The sequence below is a fragment of the Callionymus lyra genome, unplaced genomic scaffold (assembly GCF_982586985.1).
Source record: "Callionymus lyra unplaced genomic scaffold, fCalLyr1.hap1.1 HAP1_SCAFFOLD_610, whole genome shotgun sequence".
In the NCBI taxonomy this organism is placed as follows: domain Eukaryota; kingdom Metazoa; phylum Chordata; class Actinopteri; order Syngnathiformes; family Callionymidae; genus Callionymus; species Callionymus lyra.
In genome coordinates this window covers 15,001-24,651 of record NW_028258855.1, presented here as the reverse complement: position 1 = coordinate 24,651, position 9,651 = coordinate 15,001, and the positions used below count along the sequence as shown (strand labels likewise).

Genomic DNA, 9,651 nt, shown 5'->3' with positions numbered 1-9,651 from the left:
AAAATTTCTTTCGTCAGGCAAAAGAACCAGAGTTCTCCGCGGCCATCCACTCCAACCTTGTCCGACTTTGAGGCACCAGGCTCGGCCACCCTCCGAGCCTTTTCACTCCCTCTCCTGTTATGGTGCCTCCCTATTAACCTCTAGGTGGTTGCGCTCGTGACATCAAAAAGACCACTTTTTGCAGAGCAGTCACACTCGGAAAAAATTTCTTTCGTCAGGCAAAAGAACCAGAGTTTTCAGCGGTCATCCACTCCAACCTTGTCCGATTTTGAGGCACCAGGCTCGGCCACCCTCCGAGCCTTTTCCTTCCCTCTCCTGTTATGGTGCCTCCCTATTAACCTCTAGGTGGTTGCGCTCGTGACATCAAAAAGACCACTTTTTGCAGAGCAGTCACACTCGGAAAAAATTTCTTTCGTCAGGCAAAAGAACCAGAGTTTTCAGCGGCCATCCACTCCAACCTTGTCCGATTTTGAGGCACCAGGCTCGGCCACCCTCCGAGCCTTTTCACTCCCTCTCCTGTTATGGTGCCTCCCTATTAACCTCTAGGTGGTTGCGCTCGTGACATCAAAAAGACCACTTTTTGCAGAGCAGTCACACTCGGAAAAAATTTCTTTCGTCTGGCAAAAGAACCAGAGTGTTCAGCGGTCATCCACTCCAACCTTGTCCGATTTTGAGGCACCAGGCTCGGCCACCCTCCGAGCCTTTTCACTCCCTCTCCTGTTATGGTGCCTCCCTATTAACCTCTAGGTGGTTGCGCTCGTGACATCAAAAAGACCACTTTTTGCAGAGCAGTCACACTCGGAAAAAATTTCTTTCGTCTGGCAAAAGAACCAGAGTTTTCAGCGGTCATCCACTCCAACCTTGTCCGACTTTGAGGCACCAGGCTCGGCCACCCTCCGAGCCTTTTCACTCCCTCTCCTGTTATGGTGCCTCCCTATTAACCTCTAGGTGGTTGCGCTCGTGACATCAAAAAGACCACTTTTTGCAGAGCAGTCACACTCGGGAAAAATTTCTTTCGTCTGGCAAAAGAACCAGAGTTTTCAGCGGTCATCCACTCCAACCTTGTCCGATTTTGAGGCACCAGGCTCGGCCACCCTCCGAGCCTTTTCACTCCCTCTCCTGTTATGGTGCCTCCCTATTAACCTCTAGGTGGTTGCGCTCGTGACATCAAAAAGACCACTTTTTTCAGAGCAGTCACACTCGGAAAAAATTTCTTTCGTCTGGCAAAAGAACCAGAGTTTTCAGCGGTCATCCACTCCAACCTTGTCCGATTTTGAGGCACCAGGCTCGGCCACCCTCCGAGCCTTTTCACTCCCTCTCCTGTTATGGTGCCTCCCTATTAACCTCTAGGTGGTTGCGCTCGTGACATCAAAAAGACCACTTTTTGCAGAGCAGTCACACTCGGGAAAAATTTCTTTCGTCTGGCAAAAGAACCAGAGTTTTCAGCGGTCATCCACTCCAACCTTGTCCGATTTTGAGGCACCAGGCTCGGCCACCCTCCGAGCCTTTTCACTCCCTCTCCTGTTATGGTGCCTCCCTATTAACCTCTAGGTGGTTGCGCTCGTGACATCAAAAAGACCACTTTTTTCAGAGCAGTCACACTCGGAAAAAATTTCTTTCGTCTGGCAAAAGAACCAGAGTTTTCAGCGGTCATCCACTCCAACCTTGTCCGATTTTGAGGCACCAGGCTCGGCCACCCTCCGAGCCTTTTCACTCCCTCTCCTGTTATGGTGCCTCCCTATTAACCTCTAGGTGGTTGCGCTCGTGACATCAAAAAGACCACTTTTTTCAGAGCAGTCACACTCGGGAAAAATTTCTTTCGTCTGGCAAAAGAACCAGAGTTATCAGCGGTCATCCACTCCAACCTTGTCCGATTTTGAGGCACCAGGCTCGGCCACCGTCCGAGCCTTTTCACTCCCTCTCCTGTTATGGTGCCTCCCTATTAACCTCTAGGTGGTTGCGCTCGTGACATCAAAAAGACCACTTTTTTCAGAGCAGTCACACTCGGGAAAAATTTCTTTCGTCTGGCAAAAGAACCAGAGTTATCAGCGGTCATCCACTCCAACCTTGTCCGACGTTGAGGCACCGATGTCGGCCAAGTTCTGAGCGTTCCACCGCCGAATGCCACTGGTCCTCAACACAGCGGACTTCCAATCCAACCTTGTCCGACTTTGAGGCACCGAAGTCGGCCTCAGCCCGAGCCTTCCCCCGCCGACCTCACTGGAGCCCGCCATCCAGGGACCGGCGGAGGTCGCCCGCATGACCACGGCAAAGTGTCTCAAAGTCGGGCACGACCGCTCGAGTCACCCGCCAACCCGGTCCGGGGCACCTCCAGGGACCGGCGGAGGTCGCCCGCATGACCGCGGCAAAGTGTCTCAAAGTCGGGCATGACCGCTTGAGTCACCCGCCAACCCGGTCCGGGGCACCTCCAGGGACCGGCGGAGGACGCCCGCATGACCGCGACAAAGTGTCTCAAAGTCGGGCACGACCGCTCGAGTCACCCGCCAACCCGGTCCGGGGCACCTCCAGGGACCGGCGGAGGACGCCCGCATGACCGCGACAAAGTGTCTCAAAGTCGGGCACGACCGCTCGAGTCACCCGCCAACCCGGTCCGGGGCACCTCCAGGGACCGGCGGAGGACGCCCGCATGACCGCGACAAAGTGTCTCAAAGTCGGGCACGACCGCTCGAGTCACCCGCCAACCCGGTCCGGGGCACCTCCAGGGACCGGCGGAGGATGCCCGCATGACCGCGACAAAGTGTCTCAAAGTCGGGCACGACCGCTCGAGTCACCCGCCAACCCGGTCCGGGACACCTCCAGGGACCGGCGGAGGACGCCCGCATGACCGCGACAAAGTGTCTCAAAGTCGGGCATGACCGTTCGAGTCACCCGCCAACCCGGTCCGGGGCACCTCCAGGGACCGGCGGAGGAGGCCCGCATGACCGCGACAAAGTGTCTCAAAGTCGGGCATGACCGCTCGAGTCACCCGCCAACCCGGTCCGGGGCACCTCCAGGGACCGGCGGAGGACGCCCGCATGACCGCGACAAAGTGTCTCAAAGTCGGGCATGACCGTTCGAGTCACCCGCCAACCCAGTCCGGGGCACCTCCAGGGACCGGCGGAGGAGGCCCGCATGACCGCGACAAAGTGTCTCAAAGTCGGGCATGACCGCTCGAGTCACCCGCCAACCCGGTCCGGGGCACCTCCGGGGACCGGCGGAGGACGCCCGCATGACCGCGACAAAGTGTCTCAAAGTCGGGCACGACCGCTCGAGTCACCCGCCAACCCGGTCCGGGGCACCTCCAGGGACCGGCGGAGGACGCCCGCATGACCGCGACAAAGTGTCTCAAAGTCGGGCACGACCGCTCGAGTCACCCGCCACCCCGGTCCGGGGCACCTCCAGGGACCGGCGGAGGACGCCCGCATGACCGCGACAAAGTGTCTCAAAGTCGGGCATGACCGCTCGAGTCACCCGCCAACCCGGTCCGGGGCACCTCCGGGGACCGGCGGAGGACGCCCGCATGACCGCGACAAAGTGTCTCAAAGTCGGGCAGGACCGCTCGAGTCACCCGCCAACCCGGTCCGGGGCACCTCCGGGGAGCAGTGGAGGTCGCTCGCATGACCGCGACAAAGTGTCTCAAAGTCGGGCATGACCGCTCGAGTCGCCCGCCATCCCGGTCCGGAGCTCAACACTTTGTCGTTTTTTCCACTCCCTCCCCATTAACCTCTAGGTGGTTGCGCTCGTGACATCAAAAAGACCACTTTTTGCAGAGCAGTCACACTCGGAAAAAATTCGTTTCGTCTGGCAAAAGAACCAGAGTTCTCAGCGGGCTTCCAGTCCAACCTTGTCCGATTTTGAGGCACCAGGCTCGGCCACAGTCCGAGCCCATTCACTCCCTCCCCTGTTGTACTCGCTCCCTATTAACCTCTAGGTGGTTGCGCTCGTGACATCAAAAAGACCACTTTTTGAGGAGCAGTCACACTTAGGAAAAATCCGTTTGCGCTCACACCATCCCTCCCCATTAACCTCTAGGTGGTTGCGCTCGTGACATCAAAAAGACCACTTTTTGAGGAGCAGTCACACTTAGGAAAAATCCGTTTGCGCTCACACCATCCCTCCCCATTAACCTCTAGGTGGTTGCGCTCGTGACATCAAAAAGACCACTTTTTGAGGAGCAGTCAGACACCGAGGTTTTCTGGATTTATGTCCGTTTTCCTGGTTCTCTGACTCGGGCACCTTGTGACCGACATCCCCCCCTTCCCTGGTTCTATTTTGCCGATACTTTGGTGAGTTTTCTACCCGCAAACCAAGCCCCCCAAGCCCGCCGCCTGGTGGGGGAGCATGCCGCCTGGCCCGGTTCTATTTTAGGTCACTTTGGTGAGTTTTCTACCCGCAAACCAAGCCCCCCAAGCCCGCCGCCTGGTGGGGGAAGAGGCCCCCTGGTCCCGGTTCTATTTTAGGACACTTTGGTGAGTTTTCTACCCGCAAACCAAGCCCCCCAAGCCCGCCGCCTGGTGGGGGAAGATGCCCCCTGGTCCCGGTTCTATTTTAGGACACTTTGGTGAGTTTTCTACCCGCAAACCAAGCCCCCCAAGCCCGCCGCCTGGTGGGGGAACATGCCCCCTGGTCCCGGTTCTATTTTAGGACACTTTGGTGAGTTTTCTACCCGCAAACCAAGCCCCCCAAGCCCGCCGCCTGGTGGGGGAACATGCCGCCTAGCCCGGTTCTATTTTAGGTCACTTTGGTGAGTTTTCTACCCGCAAACCAAGCCCCCCAAGCCCGCCGCCTGGTGGGGGAAGAGGCCCCCTGGTCCCGGTTCTATTTTAGGACACTTTGGTGAGTTTTCTACCCGCAAACCAAGCCCCCCAAGCCCGCCGCCTGGTGGGGGAACATGCCCCCTGGTCCTGGTTCTATTTTAGGACACTTTGGTGAGTTTTCTACCCGCAAACCAAGCCCCCCAAGCCCGCCGCCTGGTGGGGGAACATGCCCCCTGGTCCCGGTTCTATTTTAGGACACTTTGGTGAGTTTTCTACCCGGAAACCAAGCCCCCCAAGCCCGCCACCTGGTGGGGGAAGAGGCCCCCTGGTCCCGGTTCTATTTTAGGACACTTTGGTGAGTTTTCTACCCACACTGCAGGTCCCCAAATGCCGCCATCTGGTGGGGGAACATGCCGCCTGCACCGGTTCTATTTTAAGTCACTTTGGTGAGTTTTCTGCCCACACTACGGGTCCCCAAATGCCGCCATCTGGTGGGGGAACATGCCGCCTGCACCGGTTCTATTTTAAGTCACTTTGGTGAGTTTTCTACCCACACTACGGGTCCCCAAATGCCGCCATCTGGTGGGGGAACATGCCGCCTGCACCGGTTCTATTTTAAGTCACTTTGGTGAGTTTTCTACCCACACTACGGGTCCCCAAATGCCGCCATCTGGTGGGGGAACATGCCGCCTGCACCGGTTCTATTTTAAGTCACTTTGGTGAGTTTTCTGCCCACACTACGGGTCCCCAAATGCCGCCATCTGGTGGGGGAACATGCCGCCTGCACCGGTTCTATTTTAAGTCACTTTGGTGAGTTTTCTACCCACACTACGGGTCCCCAAATGCCGCCATCTGGTGGGGGAACATGCCGCCTGCACCGGTTCTATTTTAAGTCACTTTGGTGAGTTTTCTACCCACACTACGGGTCCCCAAATGCCGCCATCTGGTGGGGGAACATGCCGCCTGCACCGGTTCTATTTTAAGTCACTTTGGTGAGTTTTCTGCCCACACTACGGGTCCCCAAATGCCGCCATCTGGTGGGGGAACATGCCGCCTGCACCGGTTCTATTTTAAGTCACTTTGGTGAGTTTTCTGCCCACACTACGGGTCCCCAAATGCCGCCGCCTGGTGGGGGAACTGCCGCCTAGTCCCGGTTCTATTTTAGGTCACTTTTCTCACTTTCTGACCCACAAATAATGCCCCAAATGCCGCCGCCTGGTGGGGGGAACTGCCGCCTAGTCCCGGTTCTATTTTAGGTCACTTTTCTCACTTTCTGACCCACAAATAATGCCCCAAATGCCGCCGCCTGGTGGGGGGAACTGCCGCCTAGTCCCGGTTCTATTTTAGGTCACTTTTCTCACTTTCTGACCCACAAATAATGCCCCAAATGCCGCCGCCTGGTGGGGGGAACTGCCGCCTAGTCCCGGTTCTATTTTAGGTCACTTTTCTCACTTTCTGACCCACAAATAATGCCCCAAATGCCGCCGCCTGGTGGGGGGAACTGCCGCCTAGTCCCGGTTCTATTTTAGGTCACTTTTCTCACTTTCTGACCCACAAATAATGCCCCAAATGCCGCCGCCTGGTGGGGGGAACTGCCGCCTAGTCCCGGTTCTATTTTAGGTCACTTTTCTCACTTTCTTACCCACAAATAATGCCCCAAATGCCGCCGCCTGGTGGGGGGAACTGCCGCCTAGTCCCGGTTCTATTTTAGGTCACTTTTCTCACTTTCTGACCCACAAATAATGCCCCAAATGCCGCCGCCTGGTGGGGGGAACTGCCGCCTAGTCCCGGTTCTATTTTAGGTCACTTTTCTCACTTTCTTACCCACAAATAATGCCCCAAATGCCGCCGCCTGGTGGGGGGAACTGCCGCCTAGTCCCGGTTCTATTTTAGGTCACTTTTCTCACTTTCTGACCCACAAATAATGCCCCAAATGCCGCCGCCTGGTGGGGGGAACTGCCGCCTAGTCCCGGTTCTATTTTAGGTCACTTTTCTCACTTTCTGACCCACAAATAATGCCCCAAATGCCGCCGCCTGGTGGGGGGAACTGCCGCCTAGTCCCGGTTCTATTTTAGGTCACTTTTCTCACTTTCTTACCCACAAATAATGCCCCAAATGCCGCCGCCTGGTGGGGGGAACTGCCGCCTAGTCCCGGTTCTATTTTAGGTCACTTTTCTCACTTTCTTACCCACAAATAATGCCCCAAATGCCGCCGCCTGGTGGGGGGAACTGCCGCCTAGTCCCGGTTCTATTTTAGGTCACTTTTCTCACTTTTCTACCCACAAATAATGGCAAAAAAAAATGCTTACAGCACCCAGTATTCCCAGGCGGTCTCCCATCCAAGTACTAACTGGGCCCGACCCTGCTTGGCTTCCGAGATCAGACGAGATCGGGCTCATTCAGGGTGGTGTGGCCGTAAGCGAGGGAAGCGCTTGTGAAATGCCCCAAAGTGTTGAAAATGTTCCCCAGGCCCCTGGTTCCCCATCCCCGCAGGAGGAGGCTCCCCAGGCCCCCTGGTTCCCCATCCCCGCAGGAGGAGGCTCCCCAAGCCCCCTGGTGCAGGAGGAGGCTCCCCAGGCCCCTGGTTCCCCATCCCCGCAGGAGGAGGCTCCCCAGGCCCCCTGGTTCCCCATCCCCGCAGGAGGAGGCTCCCCAGGCCCCATGGTTCCCCATCACCGCAGGAGGAGGCTCCCCAGGCCCCCTGGTTCCCCATCCCCGCAGGAGGAGGCTCCCCAGGCCCCCTGGTGCAGGAGGAGGCTCCCCAGGCCCCCTGGTTCCCCATCCCCGCAGGAGGAGGCTCCCCAGGCCCCCTGGTTCTCCATGCCCGCAGGAGGAGGCTCCCCAGGCCCCTGGTTCCCCATCCCCGCAGGAGGAGGCTCCCCAGGCCCCCTGGTTCTCCATGCCCGTAGGAGGAGGCTCCCCAGGCCCCCTGGTTCTCCATCCCCGCAGGAGGAGGCTCCCCAGGCCCCCTGGTTCTCCATCCCCGCAGGAGGAGGCTCCCCAGGCCCCCATGTTCTCCATGCCCGCAGGAGGAGGCTCCCCAGGCCCCTTGGTTCTCCATCCCCGCAGGAGTAGGCTCCCCAGGCGCCCTGGTTCTCCATCCCCGCAGGAGGAGGCTCCCCAGGCCCCCTGGTTCTCCATCCCCGCAGGAGGAGGCTCCCCAGGCCCCATGGTTCCCCATCACCGCAGGAGGAGGCTCCCCAGGCCCCCTGGTTCCCCATCCCCGCAGGAGGAGGCTCCCCAGGCCCCCTGGTTCTCCATCCCCGCAGGAGGAGGCTCCCCAGACCCCCATGTTCTCCATGCCCGCAGGAGGAGGCTCCCCAGGCCCCTTGGTTCTCCATCCCCGCAGGAGGAGGCTCCCCAGGCCCCTGGTTCTCCATCCCCGCAGGAGGAGGCTCCCCAGGCCCCCTGGTTCTCCATGCCCGCAGGAGGAGGCTCCCCAGGCCCCCTGGTTCTCCATGCCCGCAGGAGGAGGCTCCCCAGGCCCCCATGTTCTCCATGCCCGCAGGAGGAGGCTCCCCAGGCCCCTTGGTTCTCCATCCCCGCAGGAGGAGGCTCCCCAGGCCCCTGGTTCCCCATCCCCGCAGGAGGAGGCTCCCCAGGCCCCCTGGTTCTCCATGCCCGCAGGAGGAGGCTCCCCAGGCCCCCTGGTTCTCCATGCCCGCAGGAGGAGGCTCCCCAGGCCCCCTGGTTCTCCATCCCCGCAGGAGGAGGCTCCCCAGGCCCCTGGTTCTCCATGCCCGCAGGAGGAGGCTCCCCAGGCCCCCTGGTTCTCCATGACCGCAGGAGGAGGCTCCCCAGGCCCCCTGGTTCTCCATCCCCGCAGGAGGAGGCTCCCCAGGCCCCCTGGTTCCCCATCCCCGCAGGAGGAGGCTCCCCAGGCCCCCTGGTTCTCCATCCCCGCAGGAGGAGGCTCCCCAGGCCCCCTGGTTCCCCATCCCCGCAGGAGGAGGCTCCCCAGGCCCCCTGGTTCTCCATGCCCGCAGGAGGAGGCTCCCCAGGCCCCCTGGTTCCCCATCCCCGCAGGAGGAGGCTCCCCAGGCCCCCTGGTTCTCCATCCCCGCAGGAGGAGGCCCCCCAGGCCCCTGGTTCCCCATCCCCGCAGGAGGAGGCTCCCCAGGCCCCCTGGTTCTCCATGCCCGCAGGAGGAGGCTCCCCAGGCCCCTGGTTGGGAGAGGGGGAAAAAGAGCAAAGTGTTTAAAAATGCCCCAAAGTGTTGAAAATGTTCCCCAGGCCCCTGGTTCCCCATCCCCGCAGGAGGAGGCTCCCCAGGCCCCCTGGTTGGGAGAGGGGGAAAAAGACCAAAGTGTTTAAAAATGCCCCAAAGTGTTGAAAATGTTCCCCAGGCCCCTGGCTCCCCATCCCCTCAGGAGGAGGCTCCCCAGGCCCCCTGGTTGGGAGAGGGGGAAAAAGAGCAAAGTGTTTAAAAATGCCCCAAAGTGTTGAAAATGTTCCCCAGGCCCCTGGTTCCCCATCCCCGCAGGAGGAGGCTCCCAAGGCCCCCTGGTTGGGAGAGGGGGAAAAAGAGCAAAGTGTTTAAAAATGCCCCAAAGTGTTGAAAATGTTCCCCAGGCCCCTGGTTCCCCATCCCCGCAGGAGGAGGCTCCCCAGGCCCCCTGGTTGGGAGAGGGGGAAAAAGAGCAAAGTGTTTAAAAATGCCCCAAAGTGTTGAAAATGTTCCCCAGGCCCCTGGTTCCCCATCCCCGCAGGAGGAGGCTCCCAAGGCCCCCTGGTTGGGAGAGGGGGAAAAAGAGCAAAGTGTTTAAAAATGCCCCAAAGTGTTGAAAATGTTCCCCAGGCCCCTGGTTCCCCATCCCCGCAGGAGGAGGCTCCCCAGGCCCCCTGGTTGGGAGAGGGGGAAAAAGACCAAAGTGTTTAAAAATGCCCCAAAGTG

The 9,651-nt window shown here is 59.4% G+C and overlaps 1 non-coding gene across 1 annotated transcript; it reads right to left on the bottom strand.

Moving 5' to 3' along the window:
- Positions 1 to 7,059: 7,059 nt before the first annotated feature.
- LOC148057801 (5S ribosomal RNA) lies at positions 7,060 to 7,178 on the bottom strand. The gene has a single exon (XR_015710400.1). It is a non-coding gene; the product is annotated as a 5S ribosomal RNA (ribosomal RNA).
- Positions 7,179 to 9,651: the final 2,473 nt, after the last annotated feature.